Source organism: Crocodylus porosus, unplaced genomic scaffold (assembly GCF_001723895.1).
Source record: "Crocodylus porosus isolate Cpor-Errol unplaced genomic scaffold, CroPor_comp1, whole genome shotgun sequence".
In the NCBI taxonomy this organism is placed as follows: Eukaryota; Metazoa; Chordata; order Crocodylia; family Crocodylidae; genus Crocodylus; species Crocodylus porosus.
Genome location: NW_017728918.1, coordinates 2763224 through 2784097, shown reverse-complemented (window position 1 = coordinate 2784097; position 20874 = coordinate 2763224). Strand labels below are relative to the sequence as shown.

The following is a 20874-nucleotide window of genomic DNA, read 5'->3' as shown; positions in this document are numbered from 1 at the left end:
GTGTGATTATAACTCACGGTGTATTATATACACACATACCATAAACACAGACTCTCACACATTTTATATATACATATACACAGGCACTGTATACATACACTATACATATATCACACTATACACATCACTGTATATATAGTCTATATAGAAACACGCTATATACACACGCACATATATGAAATATGTACACACCCACACCACATACATGGTGTATGGATGGATATAGCAAGCTCTTGTGAACCCGAGTTCACCACCTCAGACGCTGCCGGACTTTCTACCTGGCTTCAAACTAACAGGGCTCGCCACTTCTCTCTCACTACAGACGTTACTGTTATATATGGCAGTAGTTACATGCAGCGCGTGTGCACACGCACGTGCACGTATACAGGAAACGACCGAGGGTTCGGAACTGGTCGGTCCCCCAGCAGGGTTTGAATTACAGGGGAGCTGAAGCCCCCCGTAATAGATGAAAGCCCCCCTATAAGATTTGAAAACCATAACCTGGGTGGTGTCTGATTTTATGAGGACAGCATGATGGGCAGCCCAATTTTTTTTTGCAGACCCACCCATAAGTCAAAGTGCAATTCAAACCCATCCCCATCTCTAAATAGCAGCCCTGTGGGCACGCAGTAAACCATGCGGCACCCTCCTTCACACGCTTCAGACTCCATCCATCCACCCTTGCATCACCGTGGGCCCGAGCTTTGAGTGAGTCACCACCAGAGCAAGTGAGCCCTCGGCTCATTGCTATCGCTCGACTAATGCAGGTGAACCCAAGTTCACTTCTTCAGATGCTGCCTGACTTCTGTTTGCTTTCATCAGATACTGCCTGACTTCTGCTTGGCTTTGTCACATTATATATAATATCAATGTCTGTATCTTATTTAGTCTATGAAAGTACAAATGGCCAACTATTTTGGGTGCCTAAATTATTTGGACAGTTCAGCCCAAACAGCAGGGTTGCAGGCCCAGCAGCCGCCTTTTAAGTCACCTAGACTTGCAGGGGATCAGAGCCTCCTCGACCCCTTCCCAGCTACCCATCAAGACCTGCAATGCCTGAAAAGAGGCAGCCTCTTCTTAAAATCCTGTGTGGGAACCAGGGGACACAGCGTTCGGGAAGGGGCCTGTGGAGGTCACCTAGGCCAACCTGCGGGAAGCAGGGCGCTGCAGGTGGCTCTGGCAGGAGTCCGTGCCTCACCTCTGACAGAAGCAGCTGCATGTGGGACAGCGTAGTGCCAGCGACCAACCAGCGGCAACACCCCTGTGACAAAGCAAGTTGAAGCAAGCAACCTCTGAAACGTGGGCAAAATTTAGATTCGCCGCCTTCCCCAATGCCCCAACCCCCAAGAGCTAGAGAACAGACAACCCACATAGTGGATTAATATTGTAAAGCTTCCCTGCTATGTTAGTTAGGCAATAGCTCTTGCGGGTGACACACAAAAGCTCAGACCCAGGGGAATGGATCAATCTGAGCTTTTTATTGAGCCTTCTATTGTACTAAGTGCCCTTCTAACCTCTTAAAGATGCCCACAATAAGGGGTTAGACCAGAGATCTCAACCAGGGTGTTCTGCCACCTGGGGGTGTCCTGAGATCCTTTCGGGGTGCTGCAGAGTGCCATGTTAGTACTGTGAGGTATGCAAACATAATTCACAAGGTAAACCCAGAGATTTCAAATAGGCATCCATAATGTTAAAAGGCTTCTGACTGGTTGGGGTCTGAGTGCTTTGCAATGAAAGAACTGCTCTATTATTTTTCGTAGCCAATAAATGAGTGAAAACTAAGAGCTGACATTTTCTAAGGGATTCCTCGAGTCTAGTGAAGGGTACCTTGAGTCTTGCAAGGAACACTTTGGGTGCGTCCAGACAAGCGTGCATCTGTTTTATCCCAGGAATAAATAGCAGCAGCACAATATGTGCCACTGCTACCTGTCCCTGGAGAATGCCAGTACATGTGTGCTCTGGCACGTGGCAAGTTGCCCCAGATGGGGTAGGAAAGGCTGAAGCCAGCACCTGGGCTGGCCCTAGCACCCTTACCTGGGTTCCTGGGGGCCTCCCAGGGCTCCAGCGGTAGCAATCTGGCAGCAGGGAGTCTGGGCAGCTGTCAGAGTGTGGCTCCAGCCGGTCAGGCTTCTGTTTCAGACAGTGCAGGCTGCCACCCCACTTTTTTCAGGATCAGGTTTTTTTGACATCAGGATCCCCGCGCCCCCGCTGCCCTCCCCCACACACACACAGTTCAAATTAGCACCATGGGGAACACCTGCATGTGCGGCACAAGCAGTGTGCAGTGCCGCAGATGGGTCTGTGGCATTGCATACTGCACAGGCATGTAGGGTTGCCAACTCTGCTTGAATCTATTCCAGGAGGTTTCATCACATGATATAATGACATTAAGGACTTTACATCAAGAAGGTAAATGAACATTACTATTACATTTTAAAAACCCAGTGGACTACTGTATAAATCATATTCAACATTTAATATTTATTTTAATGAATGCGCTATCATTTATCTCCCAGGAGACTCTCAGCAGTCTCCTGGAGATTTATATATTTAATTCCTCGAGAGTCCAGGGCAATCCTGGAGGGTTGGCAACCTGACATGCGTACTCGCCTGGACCCACCCCTTGAGTCTAACAAGGTTGACAACCACTCGATTAGTCCACAATGGTGTAGCTTGAAGTGTTAATACTTTTGACCTGAAAAAGGATCATAAGCAATGCATGGGTGGGGGGCACGTGCTTCCCCAGAATACCCTGATGATGGTATAGAGATAAGCCCAGCCACAGCCAGGGCCCAGCAGCAGCAGGGATACTGGCAGCAAAGGCAGTGGTGCGGTTTCTGCGCTGACGGGAGAAAGGGGCTGCAGCCCAGCTGGAGCCAGAGCTTGGCAGCAGTGGGCAGGGGCAGGGGCAGGGGTGGCAGCACAGAGTTGTGGCCTCCCCTTCACCCACTATCAACACTTACATGTTATCTCTGAGAAGGATGCTTTGTCTAATTATGCCATCTATACAGTTTGTCCAATAAAAGATAGCACTCCCAATAAAATCTCGTCTCTCTCATAATATTTTTGAATGCAGGCAAGTTCTAAATTTTCCGTCTAGGTTTCATTCCATTTATTGCACTCCATCCTTGGGATCTGCCTTTTCCTAATACTTGCATGCTGTGACCACTGAGGGAAGGCATCACTCATGATAATTAGTCAATTTTAGTGCTCTCTTAATCTTTCCTTATAATACCATCCTCTACCTTCTCCTCTGCATCCACAAATAATCTTGGCTGTTCCTCTATGAATTTATTTATGTTCCTTCACATTTTTTTCTGAAACAGGGAACAGATCTCTAAGATGCTGACTTGCCATATTTGGGATCAGGGAGGAATTTTATCCCATGGTCAGACTGGTATGGACTGTGTGGGGTTTTGCGTTCCTCTGTAATGGAAGGTGTGGGCCTCTTCCTAAGATCTCTACAGTATTTTAACAGCCTTTGCCACAGCAGAACATAGGCTGTTGTGGTCCCTGGCAGCACTTGTAATAACTAAGTTAGGGTGCTATGTCCTGTCGTTGTGTCAGGGTTGACTGTGCAGTTTTGCTAATAGGTTAGATATTCGGTTTGTGTAGAATGACTGGATAGAGACGACCCTGCCTCAGGAAGAGATCGGACTGGATGACTTCTGGAGGTCCCTTCTAGCCCTACTTTTCTATAAGCACATCTACACGTACTATGAAGGCAAAGCAATAAACTCTAGCACGTATTGCTCTAGTGTTTATTGCTCTCAGGCACCAGATTTACATGTGCGCCTGTGTCTGCAGCACATTGAGCCATGTCAGAACAGCCCTGACTAGCAGGGGGCACAGATGGTCAGCCTGCCAGCCTGGAGCTGCTCTGACCCAGCTCAATGTGCTGCGGTGCTCCTGTGCAGGGCTAACTAGCGGGCAGCCCCTGCACCCTCATGCCACAGCCAGCCAAATGAGTATCTGCATGTGCACTGGTGTGGAGTAAATAACTTTGTAGCAGGATAGTATTTATAGTTACAAACACTATCTGCTACAGAGTTAATTAGTTTACTCCAGCCTAATAGGGCCACATGTGTAGACACAAGATGTTTATTGCGGTGCTAATTAGTCTCCTCTCCAGTAAACATGTCATGTAGATGCGCCCTATGATTCTATGAACAGGAGTTATTTGGGAGGGGCTGTGTACCATCCCCAATAGCTTGTGATATATGCCCCTGCTATGGATACAAATAAGTACCGAATTCTTCCTATCATTCTATAATCCTGTGCAAAGTCTATAAATGGGAATTATTAGATGTGACCAGCAAAGGAGAAATAAGAAAGTAGTTATGTCTGTGTCTTTTCTTCCTTCTTTAGGATATGTAGCAAAAAACCCCACCCATTAGCAATGTTTGAAAACTTGCATAGAATTGTAACTTAACAACATTTTTAGTCAAACAGTCTATAAATTTACAATCTGTCAGTCTTTTAGTTTCACTTATGTTAACACCTGTTCAACTCACACTCCTGCACAGTTGCCATCATGTACAAAAAGTTTGCCAGTATGAGAGTAACTGTACAATTATGGATGCACTGTGATAAATTTTACATTATTTTTGCCCACGGGCAAGAGACAAATGTAGGGATTTCCTAATATTCTCTAGAATTAACTCTCCATGGGCTACCTGAATTCTGACTTGTTTGAAAGTCATCTTGAATTAATGTTACATATTTCTCCCTTTGCTCCTTCATGCTTCCCCTGCTTTTTTCCCCACTTTGGCTTCCCACTGTGACCCCAAATAAATATTCTACTGCCTCCAACACAAACCCTTCTATTTGCCCCTTCCTGAGGTCTTTCCTGCCTTCTGTCCTTTTTTCTTTCCATTTACCAAAATCATGTTGGGGAAACTGAGAGATGTTGCAACTCACCTCCAGCTTACCAAACATTCAAGGCAGCTCTTGTGATTTCTACTGTAATCTTTGATTGTAGAAGTAGAGCTGAAAACAGCCCAAGCATTGATATCATCAAGGTAAATCACTCAGCCAGACTAACCCAAGGAGTTAGGACTGGATCTTCAATAGCAAGATTGCCAGCACCCTTGAGCTATTGAACACGACTGTTCATCCCTGCCATTAAATTGTATAATACCTGCACAGATCCAACTAAATCAGGACTTCAGGCAAAGATTCTGCTGCACGGTCCTTCTCCCATTCTCACTATAGGTCTATTGGCTTGCAATTAATCTTTTAAGAAAACAGAGAAAGCAAGGCTTAATATTCCTGATCCTTCTAAGCTACAAAAACAGCCACAAAAATATTGTGTTATCAGTATGGTAGTACTTATACAAATTAAATGAGTTAATCTTAGTATGAAAATGGCTAGGCTAACATGCGCCAATTGTGATCTCCATTTCATGGAAGTAGGAACAGAATTTGCGTGGCTCGATAGGACATTGTTGCCTAAGACAGTGAAGATCATGCTCAGTTTTATATTTCAATGGATGCTTGAGCAGTTAATAAAATGATAGCTCCTGCTCCCTACACAATATGTCCAAGTACTTACTCAATTTACTGGTGGGGAGAAGGGTGATAGAAAGGCTTTTTTATGCATGACAAGACCCCCAAAAAGGCACAAATGAAATTATTTTTCCCTTTGCAGATCACCTTTTAGATACTTAGGTCATAATGTACTGTCTCAGCACTTTCAAAAGCTAGAGTCTGCTCAAGCCATAATGCATACAAAGTTTCACTTTTGAGTGGGCCTGATTTTCTTCTGTCATTTGTTTTCACTTTTATTTCTCTGCAGAACATAAAAAGATTTTATTTCCCCCTACAGATCATATAATTTACATCAATTATCCCAGAAGTTCAGTACTGCTGGGGTGTCATTTAAAAGCAATGAATATAAAATAATAAAGCTCTTGCCGAAGTGGATGGCCACTGCTTCTCAGTGAAAGAGAGAGAGTTTCCAAAGCATGTGGGGAAAACACAATGGGAGACCGAGTGAATTCATCACACCACAAAAATGTCTCCATCCTTTCGACAGAGTCATTAAAAGAAAATGAACCATTGTTACTCTAGACGTTTGCATGCCTTTGGCACAATAACTTCAGGAGAGATGTACTAGCACAAAGAGAATTTGTACATTCTAAGGGAAAATCTTTTTTAACAAATTATTTTAGAAAAGAAAGTGTCTGGATCATGTAATTAAAAAAATAAATAAATCCTCCAGGATCTGAAGAAGAGCTGGAGCCCCTGCAGGCACCACAAGTAATAAGGAACCAACTGCAATGGGACAGAGCAGTTGCTTTTCCTCCAGCCAACAAGTCAGAACAAATGCCAACAAAGGCAATTCGTTTCAGATGACCCACCAATGATGCCCTCCTTTAATGACATAAACACTTCTACCCTTTGCTGATCCATGACAATCCTCATTTTTTAAATGCTGCGTCAAGGTTCCCCTCTACTACCACCACCTCCTTTTCTGTAACTTTGTTTGCTTTCACTAATGCTTTGCAGTCTCCATAGAAACTATCTGGGAGGAATGTGGGGATTAGAGAGGTTTTCTGTATTCAATTTTATTTAATTTTCTGGCAAAAGGTGTCCAAATTATGTCACTGGCATACCCAATAAATGGTAGCAGGTATCAGTTTCAGGTGCTAGGTTATTCTTTTAGGGACTGATTTCTCTTATCACAAAAGCACTATTTTTAAATTGAGAGGGACCTCTATGCAGTACTAAAGGTAGCTCTAGCAGGCTGCAGCAGAAATGTTCACATATGCGTCTTTATAAAAAAATCATGCATTCCAAAATAAAGTCAGGTCCTCTTCACTAATAGCCTAACTTAAAAAAAAAACATGTTCATTAAGTAATCACCTTAACTATCACAGGCTCCTACAGTTAAAACCACTCCTGTTCCACTGATTTATTTGAAAAATAACAGACAACATGTTAAACCATTGTGAACAACTACAGTAAGGGATATTTTTATTATTGTGGCAGTTCAAAAGAACAGAAAACCTGCCTAAAGGAAAAAGAGCTGCACAGGAAGAGACATATACCAACAAACACCAGATCACACCTGTTAACTAGTACAACTGAGCTTGCAGAAAATTGTAAGCATGCTTTTTATCCTTACAGCCAGGGAAGTGCACTGAACTAAATTTTTTCCTTGGCAATTGTCCCAATTAATTGGGTATGCTGTTTATTAGGGTGCTGATTAAAGAGTACTCTACAATAGAATAGTTAAGTATGCAGTTGCCAACTCTCATTCCCTCCCTGCGCATATGGATAAAAGCAGGAGAGTAGACAAACACATTATGAAAATAATGATGTATTTTGTGCCAAAAAGGAATAAAGGATATGAACTACCACTGGCTGAAATCTAAGGATTTGGAGACCCCGCACTAGGTAGCATAACTTATTATTAAGATAGAACAGGTTATGTTATGTAAGCCAGTTATGCTCTAGACACAATTTGTAATAATCATGTTACATGCAGCCTAACACCCTCTCTTTACTAGGCCCACAGGCCATAAAAACAGACTTAAACAAGGAATATACTTATTGCAAGTTGCAGTGGTATTTCCAAATGGTTACACAGATCTCGAGGAATCCACTGCAGCTGGAAGCAAAAGCGACTTGCAGAGAGAGCCATTGTCCGTGCGCTACCTCCTGCTGCTTTCCCCACCGAGCTGCCTGTGCCTCTGTCGTTGAGACCAGTTCAGTGCCCTGGATATACAACCATAGTTTCTGTTTAGTTCAGGCTTTATGCATCAGTGAGGAAAAGGCATATACCTTTAATCTGAAGTAAGTCCTTGGAGTGAGCACTAATTCAGCTACCAGTGTCTAACAACCAAAGTAACAATGCCAGGGCATAATGGTGTTTTGCACCAACTGAACATCCTCTGTACATTGTATCTTTTTTGTTTGTATCCATGCACCTATACTAATGGATGAATACCAAGTATAAATAAGGCCTTACTTGCTCTGATTTGCCCCACATTACACCTGTGGCAGCTCTTATTTCCATCTCTTATTTCCTGTTCCCTGAATTACTAGTAGTCCCAGCCAATACCAAAAAGATCCTGATTTGGGAAGCAGTGTAACATGCTTAGGCTGGACCTCTGTGTTTGGGATTTGATAGGACTAGGATTGACAAACTATGGCCCATGGCCAGATCTAGCCCATGGACATGGGGCTTCAGCTGCATTTGGTGATATGGGGCTTTGGCTGTGGTCAGTCTCCGCATGCCACTATGGGGACAAGCACCGGCTGCAGATATTCTCCCCTTGACGCTAGCAAGAAGCAGCAGCAGGGACTAGCGCCCACGCACCTCTGGCAGGGGACGGGTTATTCCAGCCCACAGACAGAAAAGTTTGCCTATCCCTACTCTAGGCTGATCTCTATGGTTAGCAAAAGGGCCCCTATTGGGATACCTCAAACACTAGAAACTAAAACCAGTTGTACAATCACCGTAAATGCTCATGGATGTTGATTTGGAGCTAGAACTAGAGAAACACTGAAGTACTGTAGTCATCTATGTCTGGCAACTGAAAGCAGACTTAGGCAACAGCAGACCCCTTCAATTAAGGATCAAGGAACAGCCTGGAATAGGCACTTAAGCAGGGGCAGCAAGAACCAGCCAAAAGCAGAGCTATTCTTTTATTAACAGGATAAATTCAGGTGATTGGGTAATTAGCTATTATTTTTCCAAGTAACATAGATACATCTGATCTAAAAATTAAAGCATTGTGTAATTTCATAAAATCTACACACGTCTGAACCAGCAGCGTTAACCAGGTACGTGTTTGGGATTAGGGTTTGGCACAGAGAACCCTTAGTCCTACACATTCCCAAATCACACATCTGGATTGATGTGAACTCTTGACAGGGGCCTTTGACAGGTAGGGAAGAGTAAATCACAGGACTCAGATCTTGCCCCTCTCATCCCTAGTCAGAAGCAGAGAGGCATATGAAGTCTTGTGACCTCCTTCTGGCCTGCATATCAGTATCATGAAAGCTGCTAGAATTAGGCACATTCAAAACAGTAAATTTTTAGAAGTACAGGATGAGTGCCAAGGAGTTGCATCAAATTACTCCTAGACTGCAGAGTAAATAACATCAACCACAGGTTGTGAAGGATTTAATTTCCTCAATGTCCTGCAACAAATTAATACTGCTTGACCACCCAGGGCAGGCAGAATCCTGCGTTTATGGTTTCAACCGCCAGATATTTCATTTTCTAGTTTTGGTGTCCAGTAGTGTTCTGCGTGCATTAGATATTAATTATGAACACAATTATATTTAGTCCTGAGATGCAAGTTTCTCAAGTTCAGTGTTTAGATATGTAGTGTCAAATTCTACCACTATATGTATGAACACAGCTCTTTTTGACTTCATTAGGAGTTGTGCATGTGTAGCTAAGAAAAGAGCTTGTCCCTTATGTTTAGATTTTTGCACTAAGTGGAAAGGAATCCATGATCTGTAACACACAGGAAAGTGGTATGACCTACTTTAAATGTGAGGGTAAAATTGTACATTTCTTTCTTTCTTTTGGATATAAAGCACTACCTTTAGTAAAGCTCCTAGGAATGTTCTTCCATCCTTTCTAAATAGTCTTCCTTTTATTTACAAGGTATTCCTCGTATGTGGACCTTTGATCATTTATATGACAAGCAAACCAAGTGGGATACATTTTATTTCTCTCCTTCTCCTTCTCCCTAATTTCCATCCTGCCAGTTTCAATTCAGCATCTTGATGGTATGGAAATAGACATTTAAAAATATTCTTATACAAATTACATTACATCAAATATTACTTTACAATTATGAAAAGATGATGGTGATTTTAAACTATCAAATCCTATCTTTGACATCTGTGACATGAAGTATCTTCCTTTCTCATGAATCAATGTAGCAGGTAAAACCAGTCAGAAGAACTTCTGCTGCCCCTGTCTATATTTAAATATATAGGACTATTACTATGGCATTTCAAATGGAGAATTCTTTATCCTAGAAAATGTCCTTTCCTGTTTCTCTCTCCTTTCTAAATAATCTAGACATTTATTCCATGCTTATCATAGAGCATCTCAGTGCCTATGATGCCTCAGAGCCTTTTGATTTTGATGCCTCAGAGCCTTTTGATTTTCATGGCTTAGTATAAGGCTTATTTATTTATATGGGTATCTGGTATGAGGGAGTGAAAAAATGTGTGCAATAAGGGCATGGTACTACTTTGGTGAGTACAGCATGGAGCAGAGACTCCAGTAAGGACAGGAGTAGTCTACTGACAGGTATAGAGTATAACATCTGCCATCCCAGAAGTTTCTTCATCAATTGGTATCTAAATTATGCTGTGAACCATAAGGCTTTATATAGTCTTTAATAATTACGCAGAAAGCAGGGCAGGGATTAAGTAAGCCTTAATTCCTGGCCACAATTAGATTTTACAATAGTTAGTTTCAGAAGTTAATTGTGCATTATATATATATAAGAATTTAATCTTCTTTATCAGTTTTTAAAAAAAGTTGCCTTACAATTTCATTGAATACCTCCTTCGTCTTATGCTTGTCTAGTTTTCCCACAACTTCCACAATTAATACAAAAACGGGGAAAAACACCTCTCATGATCATTTTTCCCCCCCATGGTACTTGCAAAAAATTAACCAACTACTAATGGATGAGATGAGGGTCCAGGTTTCTAACTAGAATTTATTTATTTCGTAAATAAAACCAAACTTCAGTGTACATAAAAAAATGCATTTGACACAAAAACTGTACACAGTGAGATTGTATCCCATACACACCCTTTTTATGTTGCCTATCTTAAATGATAGTTCTTGTTTGCAGAGACTATGTGTGTGCAAGCATGTGCGTGTATGTAGTGCCTAGCACATTGTGGCCACAAACAATAAATAGGATAGAAAAAACAATGAGAGCAGGGAAGGGAGGGGAAGAAAAGAACATAGAAAGAGCAGGAGACAGAAGTGGAAAGAAAAAGAAGAAAGACAAGCATGAAGATGAGGAACAAATCTGATGGGTGCAGGAACAGCGGACAGAGCATCACACTAGACATGAACATGATCACTTAGGTCCAGATCAACAAAGGGATATAGGCATGCAAAATAGGACACAAGTAGAATTTAGCCTCTTAAATCCTGGAGGAAGATCCTCAAAACCCCTGTCCAGCCCATTTAGTGCATCCACAGCATCCAGCATCAACCATCCATAGGTGCCTTTGTTTTTGCCAATAAGCACCTACAGCACTACTACTGCACATATCCAGATATGCATTTCTTCTAGTAAAGGAGAGCAGCTCAGTGTCCATCTCATTCCAAAAGTGGTTTGTAGTCCTCCTGCTAGGTCTTCTCTACCTCAGTTGCCTGAGGAGCCTGATCCGATAAGACATTCTCTAAACATATCGAACCACATTCTGACATAGCGGAGGTCTCCACGAAACAGAGCAACCCTGGCCACTTTCATCCAAAACACAGCTGGAAGAAGTGGTGGTGCTTCACCCCCTACCCACATTATACAAAAATTCAGTGGTCAGAATACTTGTCCTAAGAAATAGAAGACCCAGGTTCTAACTATTTTTAGTCTGAAGGGGTTCAAACACACATATCTTACCTGCTAGGCGAGTGCCCTAAAGCCAAACTATGAGCTGGTTGGGAAGAGGGGGGCATTCTCTAACCTTCCTCTTAAAACTATATCATTTGTTATAAAACAATACAAAACTCTTGGGGCAAGAAAGAGAGAAAGAATAAGTAGCAGCATGGCTCTGTAGCTCTAATCCTTGGGCTATAATGTAGGCAGCTCCCCAGTCAACCCAGTGTTTCCCTTGAATCCAGTGCTAAAACACCTTAGCCTCCTCATGCACTGTATAGGGAACTCAGACACTAACTGAGGGCTACAGACTCTCTCCTTGGAGCCAGGTGCCTAAATGTTAGCCACTGTGAAACTGAGCATCCCTCAGCACCACTTAAGCCCTTTTGTGAGGCTATCTGTGATGATCTATGGATTGCTGAAAAGATAAATGCATCAATGGAGGAGCAGTGGTCCAACATAGTGTGGCAAATCATCTGCTTCTTCAGCCTTTTCTTAGTAAGAACTCCTAGTTAAATACATTGACAGACTGCAGGATTAGACCACATAAATTACAATAATCATCATCATATGCTAACTAGTAAATTAAATTGGTGATCATCTCATCTCTAATCTCCAGTATAACAGAGGCTATAGATTTTCAGTAGTTCCTGCAGTAATAACTTTTGACTGAATACTTAAAAAGACATTGCAGAACTTGCTGCTTGGCTTGCTTCCTTGCATATAATAGTTATGTGGGTACTAGATCATACTGTAATTAAAAAACCTAACAATTGTTAATCACTTGACATACTGTGAGTGTATTAAGGCATGGAAATGTATAATTGATGCTGATATTGCAGACTTAACACTTAACAAGTTCAAAAAGTTGTGCCTTTAATATTGCTGATATTTCAGAATAGCAAAATATTTCAGAATAGCAAAATATTTCAGAAATACGGCAAAAAAATGAGCTGTTTTTGACAACTGATGTCGAAACACCTGCCCTCCTTCCATGCATGTTCAAATGGTGTTAAAAACAATTGCCCCACTAGTGTGGACAAGGTCAGTTGAGTTCAACACCCATTGTAACAAACAGGTTTATACACCCTGAGCCAAATCTTACTTGCCTTATTTATGCAAGTGGTCCCAGGTGCCTTAGTCAAGCATGATTTGCTACAGTAAGCAGTGAACTTGGCTGACCCCATCCACACTGGCCAGGCAATCATTTTCAACACTACTTCAGGTGGGTTTGGGGGCAGGAAACAGTTTTAGAAACCCCTTGTCAGAACAGCTAATTTTTCTAGAGTAGACAAAGCCCCAGTGTCATTATAAAGCATGTGTGCAGAAATACAAGGGGGTGAGCTGAGGACAAGAGGTAGTCACCCCAAAATCTGCATTTCCTTGTTTTACATTCAGTGCCCTCCCCCCCACTTCAACATAGTGAACTGCACTGGGAATTCCACACCTTCTCTTGAAGAACATGAATTAATCTATTATCTACTGGTAGTATGTGAGAAAGATTTAATGGATAAGGACCTGAGTCTTTTCTTACATCAATGTAAACCAAAAGTGACTTCACTGAAGTTGGTAGGGTTACCCTGGTATAAAATGGATGGGAATGGATGAGCATCTACATGAGAGACGACTGTGTAGTGGTTATTGTACATTTATTTACTTATTTGCTTATACAAGTAGTAAATAAATGCACAGTTACCAGTTACTGCACAGTAGCACCAGCAAATGCCTTTTAAATGACACTACTGCACAGTAGTCTAATACTATTGAGCAGTAGCATCTCGGCATGGCTTTTGCCACACAACGCTACTGCACAGTCAGCATCTCATGTAGATGCACCCAATAAGAAGAGCGATGGTCCTTAAGTGCTGTGAACAGCCTATCATACAAATACCTATCCCCCGATCTGAACCACTCTTGAGCAATTACATTTGATTCCATTGCCCAGAAAATAAAATACAGGATGTAAGTTATTTTGTGACTTTAAAAAAGTGACTTAATTGTTTTGTCCCTCAGTTTCACCATGTATACCTAGCTGATAAGGGTGTTTGGAGGCTTGGTTAGTATTTAGCAATGCACTTTAAGATCTACCTCTACCTGTTTCAGCTTTATGAAAAGCCCTGACTCACTGTAGCCTGCAGGTGTGACTAGGCATGCAAGTCCTTGTGTGGAGACCGTATATTAATTAAAATAATTTGTATTGCAATTATTGTCTGTCTCATTAGCTACAGGACATCTTTTCCTCCTTTTCTGCATCAGTAGGGATGTGTCATACTCCATCAGGAAGCCCATGATAAGTAAATGTTAAAAATGGCTTTAGTTTTTCTGATCTGTCAGTTCCCTATCCATTTTAGGCATACTGCTATCCAGCACTGTGGTATCCAAGCACCTTCCACATAGAAAGCTATAGCAATCATGAGGTTTCTAATGGACTTCAGCTGGTGATCAAACAAGCATGACTGATACAGCATGTGGATTTCTTAACAGGAAAGGGATTTGTTTGCTTCCTTCAGCTCACAAAAGTTCTTCAGAAAAATCATAGGTGGCAGGACGTACGTGATGTTTAGCAAGTAGAGTTTTCTATTAATCCCTTCATTCCTTTTCCCTAAACTGTCAAAAGCAGTCCAAGCTTAACTTTCTTGCAATTAAAAAGACCCAAGAACTAGAGTGCTTTTAAATCAGACCACACAAACACTCTGCAACAACTAAGACACAGAGAAGTGGAAATGATGAGAGGCTGCACAGCATAACCACAAGGGGCAAATCCATAAAGGCTGGTCTCTGTCATTCGTACTCGTACTTATTCTGTGAAGACTCCCATTGAAATCAGTGGGACTACATTCAGCTTGGGGTACTGCACAACCTGAAAAAGGTAAATCTACCTTTTATGTGACAGACCCTTAACTAGTCAGTATGTATTCAGGCATTTTTTTTTAAATATGAATAATTTATTCAGTGGATGATAATTCTTTGCTAAAGGATACCAGCAGCAGAAAAGGGCCTCCCTAATTGCCTCTGCAATTTCAGGAATGATTTTTACATTTTTTTACATTTTCAGAAACTCAGATTTGCATATGAAACTGAATTTGCAAAGCCAATGCTGTTTGTAGAGGAGGGAAACATGGATACAAAAAACTGTTCACAAACTTTTGGCTTTGAACAATTTGGACACAGATTTAGAGCACATTGAAACTGCTTTGAAATGTAGCTGCTTCGGGCCCAGTTGTCCCACTCCCCTTGCTCACCTTGGTGGGCACTTATTCACAGAAATAAATGATCTCACTAAAATCAGCCAAGCTGCTCATATGAATAAGTACTCACTGATGTGGAGAGGTATTCTTAGTATTTTTAAGTGCAACCCGAAACTTTTATTCAATCAGAGCTCCTAGTGGGATTGGCTTGTGTTTTAAAATACATATTTTGATAATTTGTTCAATTAATATTTATTAGGGGCTACTGACTGTTTATAGTCTTATTACTTCATGCACGCTCCCTGTATTATTAGCTAATATTATTTCATGTCAGTCCAACAGAGAGAGAATATGCTTTGCATCTGTATTGTAAGTGTTAACAAATTTAGGATTTAAAGTATTTTGGTTTCCTTGAATAGGCTGATTGACAGATGAGGCAGAGAGCTTGATCTGCATGTTAAGTGTTAACAAATTTAGGATTTTAATTATTTTGGTTTCCTTAAATAGGCTGATTAACATATGAGACGGAGAGCTTGCAAACTATCCTTTTCACAAATCTATTTTTGAGTTATTAAAGTGCTATATAGGAAAAGTGTCTAAACTAAATAAAGTTCTATTTTCTCCAGTTCTACAACTTTAAATAAAGTCCAATAAAACACACACACACACACACACACACACAAAACTTTATAACATTTGACTTCTGAACTGAGACATCATATGCCAGTTTTCAGCCTGAAAGGAATTTTTACGGTTGAGTTATAAACTTCTGAAAAGCTAAGTTGAAAACAGCACTGCTGACAGTCTTTCTGATCGTATTTTTCAAACTATTAGGGATTAAGATGAGATCTTTATGGGACAACAGATCTCATACCTATCTGCCAACTCTGGGGTTTCTTATACCTTCTTCCGAAGCATCTGATGCAGGTCACGGTCAGAGACAGAACGCTGGACTAAAATGACCATGGGTTGGATCTAATCTAATAATTCCTATGTTCCTACGGACTCTGGAGAATTCAGCTGCCAGCCATTAAGTCTGCTGAGTAAAGATTTTAAAAATAACCCCAAAACTTACAATTCAGCTGAGTCTGGGTTGAATCTCATTGAGGGTATAGCTAAAATACTCCCTTATCCCAGAGTAAATCCTCTCCCAACAAAATTTCAATCCCTTCTTCAAAACGTGCATCAGAACTGTAGTAAAAATGTTGTTAACATTTAAAAACCCATGTGTTTTTTCCTGTCATCCTTCTTTGATGTGGCTGAACTATTTTTACTAAAACTTGGGGGGTGGAGGGGAGAGGAAAAATGAGCTGTGACAGGCACCTACAGTGGAAAATGTCATCCCAAACAATTAACTTTTAGCAAAGTTAGAAGCAACTGAAATCAGGTCTTATACCACAAGCATCAGACAACCTTAACTGTAGATGCTTCTCTCAGCTTTACCACTCATTAGCTATGGGTACCAGTCTTTGCTGAGGTCAACGAACTATGAAGATCCTACACCAGACTGTTTTTATATATGGTGAAGGGGAAAAAAAAGGCAGGGGGGCAATATGAACCCTATTTTTTTTAGGCGTCATAGCTCAAAAATAGTTTGTCCACTTTTCCTGGAACTTTCCAGGAAAAAAAAAACCCATGGTGGCAATAAGATCATCCATTCATTTACAGTTAAACTGTGGGGAGGCTCAATGGAGAGGGGCCAAACTGTGTTTGTTAGAGAGAGTCAGTTTTATATTTAATAATGACGAGCCCAACAAGTCTCCATAATTAAATTTTTGATTTGCAGGGTCCAAAAAAATATATATATATGATTTTCTTGACAAAGATGGACCAAAATGAGAAATCCCTCTAATTAAAATGCATAGGTCAAACTTTGCTTTCCAACCAAAAGCACAGGGTAGACTTTCTCATTGATACATTATTTTAATGCAATGGTTACAGTTACAATCCTGCATCAGGAACCACAAAGATTGTCACCCAGGTCTGCAAGCCTCACTGAAGCAGATGCAACTCCAAGATGGCACTAGAGCCTAAGGGAAAAGCAAGACCTAGGTCTGCAACCATCTATTTTTAAACCAGCAGGAGATAAATGATTTAGAAAAAAAAAGTCTGTAGTGATGATCTCTATTTATGGTTCAGGCTATGTTCATTTTAGAGCATGCTGTACAGAAGTCAATAGGAGTCAGATCACAACACATTTCATTATTGATCCAGCAGGTTTATTATTAGCTGGTTGAAAAATATAGTAATAATACTTTACACTAGCACAGCACCTTTCATCTTTGGATTTCAAAGCTCTGTGCAAATGTTCTTTAAGTCTCACAAGAGGTGAGGTAATTATTATTATCCCCATTTTACAATGAAGCACAGAGACATTAAGTGATGTACCCAAGGCCTGACAACAAGCTGAAACAGAAATGAGGAGTCCCAACTTGCAGTCCTCACTGGACAATATGGACAATACTGGACAATATGGACAATATTGGACAGTATGGACAGTATGGACAATATGGACTCACTGGACAATATGGAAACAATATTGTCCTACTGGACAATATTGTGTATAACAATAATACTATTCATGTCAACAAATTCTTGATTAGGTAGTCCTGTCTTTCATTTTTTCATAGTATGCTACATACAGATCAGTGGATGGTGCCGAGTTATTAAATGCTTACAGCAAGCTTCTGGATGCAAAGAATTTTCTTTTATTTAGGTCATAAATCAGTGGGATAGGCACATGGTAGCTAAAATAAAGAGACTGAAGTAGTCTATATATTTTTGTAACAGTTCTCATCAGCATGGTAAACAACCCATCAAAAATGTCAGATGCAATTGTAAGTATCCCACTGACATTTAATTCCAAGAATAGTTGGACAAGTATGCAACTTGTAACCAAAAGGAGAGCAAAGTGCTTCTGTGAGACACCTGGCCTCACCATGCTTCCAGTGATGCCAGTGGAAATCTAGGCATTGATTTCTGAAGGATCAGGACCACCCTACTTTCACACCACAGTGCAATTTGATGTACATTTTCATGAGTGAGTTAGAAGCTCCTGGAAGGTGGAATTTGGAAAGAAAATATTGGCAAGCTCTTAACTATAGTAGCAATTGCTGACCTAGCTACAATCCTCCCACTCCAAATATCTGATACAATAACAAACCTGTTAAACACATTAATTTATTCTATTTTCCTTCAAGGCTATTCACACGTAGAGAGAATGGTTAGAAGAGACTCAGTGGTATCATGTTGACAGCACATTCCAATCCCTAGCATCAACAACTATTTTTAGGAAACATCATCCAGCACAGAAACTTTCAACATTTGCCAATTATTTTTCACCTTGATCATATGATGTTTACACCATGAGACTTTTGATGGGATCAGAGATTGCTGGACCCATATTTTACCAGTTTAGAAGTCAATAGATAGGGAACCACTTCAAATAGGTTAGTTTCTAGCAAAAAAATCTTGCCCGTACTGCAGTTATAATAGAAAGATGAGTTGAAGTTTAAAAACAGCGAAAGTGAAAAGATCATCAAAATGGGCTTCTGCAGCTGTCACAGCTGAATTAATTACTGGTAAAATCTTATTTTTATATGGTAAAGTTGGAAGTGATTTTTTGACATAATTTCCAAAGAAGCCAGCTTTTTTCCTCTAAAATCCTAAGGCTCCCTAACAGCTTTCAATGTGATCCATCGTGAGATTATCAAAACGACAAGCTGAGGATGGCTGGAGTATAGGTTTGCCCCACATATCTTCCAGCTAAATCCTGGCCATAGCCATAGATTCTGCATATAATTACATAAACTACATTAAAAAAAAAGCGCTGAAGGCTTTATGCAGGTCAATAAATGCTAGGAGTAGTTTTATGAAGGTGTCCCTAGCTATTTAAATAAAATTCTAGTGCTCTCAGATGTGATATGTTCCAGGCGTTAGTGAGTTCCTGTTAAATGTATAAATGTTCAGAAGAAAGATATTTTTGCAAGGAGACGGAGAATCACTGTGCCAGATACCTGAAACTTTGTTAGGGCGTTCAGTGGAAAATTTCATTTCTACATTATAAATAACCATGGACTATTTTAAGCCAACCAACACTGGGAGCTTCCAATAAGTCTCTTAGTTTATCCTGATTGACTTTTGATGTTATTGCGGTGGGTAAAGAGGTAAAAGTAAAACTACCGATTTGACTCATGAAAAAGTAGGAAGATGATTTTGTCAGTTTTTTTTAAAAAAAGGAAATCCCTCTTGTCAAGTTACCCTTGTGTGTTGGAAACAAGATGCCTGTCATCCAGCTCAAATCTCCCCCCCACCCCAGTGTCTAAACCTGCTTGGGCCCTAAAGAAACGGAGTTAGGAAGCAGACAAGGTTCTTTGGGTGAATCTGATATCTTTTATTAGACCAACATAAATAGTTGGAGAACAACTTTTAAGTGAGCTAGGAAGCATACACTCTTCCAAAATAACTGTTTAAATGCATGCATATCTATCTATCTATCTGTGTTTGAATAGTTTTTTGGTAGATATCTCTCTCTATGTAAAGCTGTATATAGATAGATATATAGTCATGGTTATACATGGGGGGGGGGGGTGTTCACTGTGCTGAAGCTATGCTCAGCTAAAGGCGTCTACATGAGTCAGCTCCTTGTAGATGACGCCAGATCCCTCTTTTGGGAGAACCGATCTCACTTCTCCTTGCGGCCCGCCCGGATCACAGAGAAATCGGGGTGGCTTGCTAGGAAAGGGAGCCGCTAAGTCTAATAATGACACTTCCCTGTAGGAATAAGGAACTCCGGCGGCTCCATATCTGAGAAGTGTAGAGAGGGGACGGAGCGGGGGAAAAGAGAGAAAAGGGAGCTCCGAGGGGGGACCACGCGCCATGTGGAGCCGGGAGGGAGATGGGCAGGAGGAGGAGAGAAGTGCAGAAGCGCGGATCCTGCAGGCGAGCCGGAGCCGCCTCCCGGCCGGCCCGCGGTGCGCAGAGCGCGAGCTCTCCCCTGCGACCGAACTGGAAAGAAAAAACGAAAGAAAAGCGCCTTTCTTGATTTAAAAGGCACGGCAAAGAAAAGAGAGGCCCCGCGGGAGCGCCCCCCGCCCCGCGTGCAGGCACTGGCCGCTTCCTGCACGGCCAGACCCCGCGCGGAGGCAGGGGTGCAGCGGGGCAGGGGCGGGGGAAGCCCCCGGCCGCACGTGCGGACGCGGCTGAACCGCAGCGGGCGGGGCGGGGACGCGCCGCTCCGCGCCCGGGCCCCGGGCCTGGGGCTCAGCCCCATCCCCGGCAGCGCATGGGCCGCCGCTTCCAGGAAGGTGGGAGTCGGCAGGCGAAGCAAAGCCTTAGAAATTAAAGGCCAGGCTTTGATAGGTCCTTATCTGCCCCGGGAGGCGTTCACCCGCCCTTACCATTGGGTGTGGGAATGGCTTTTAATAAGATCAGCCTTTTTCTTTCCTTTTCTCCCTTTTTTTTTTTAAAGGGAGCAAACAAACCAGGCTCTTTCCCTGCCTAGCCGGGGGAGGAGGGGAGGGCTATAGGTTTCATTCATCCAAGGTTTAGGCTTCAGGCTACGGGAGACCCGGGGGGGGGTACCCCTTTCTTTGGCACCAGGCTATTCTTTTGGGGAGCTTTTATTTATTTTGACTTGATAACAAACCGACTCGCCCCGAAGTGTTAAGGGGGTAAACGCAAGGCGGGCGGGGAGCCGCGCGGCCCAGCGGGCCGAGGGAGCGCCCTTGCGCCGGGCTGCGCGGTGCGGGCGGCGGCGGGAGCTGCGGGCTGAGACACCACGTGCTGCTGCCTCTCATCAGCATAATGATCGGCCCAGCCAGAGAGCCTTGTCTATATAAACCACAAAAACCTAATCATTAGGAATCCCAGCCTCCCAAAAACCACATTTAGGACAAGTGTGGGGGAGAGGGAAAAAAAAAATCGCGGTGGTTCCCCCCCGGCTCCTTTATCCTTCCCAACCTGGACTTTTGGGGGACCCAAAAGATTAATATTTTTTTTCCAGCTGATTTTCAAAGTGTTGGGGGGGGGCATCTGAATGCTTTTTAATATATATATATTATATACAATTTCATTTTTTTTCACGGCTG

At 41.9% G+C, this 20874-nt stretch overlaps 1 protein-coding gene across 5 annotated transcripts in view; it reads left to right on the top strand.

The window, feature by feature from the left end:
* RUNX2 (runt related transcription factor 2) overlaps positions 1-20874 on the top strand; it is a 292780-nt gene that overhangs the window by 63101 nt on the left and 208805 nt on the right. The window lies entirely within an intron of this gene.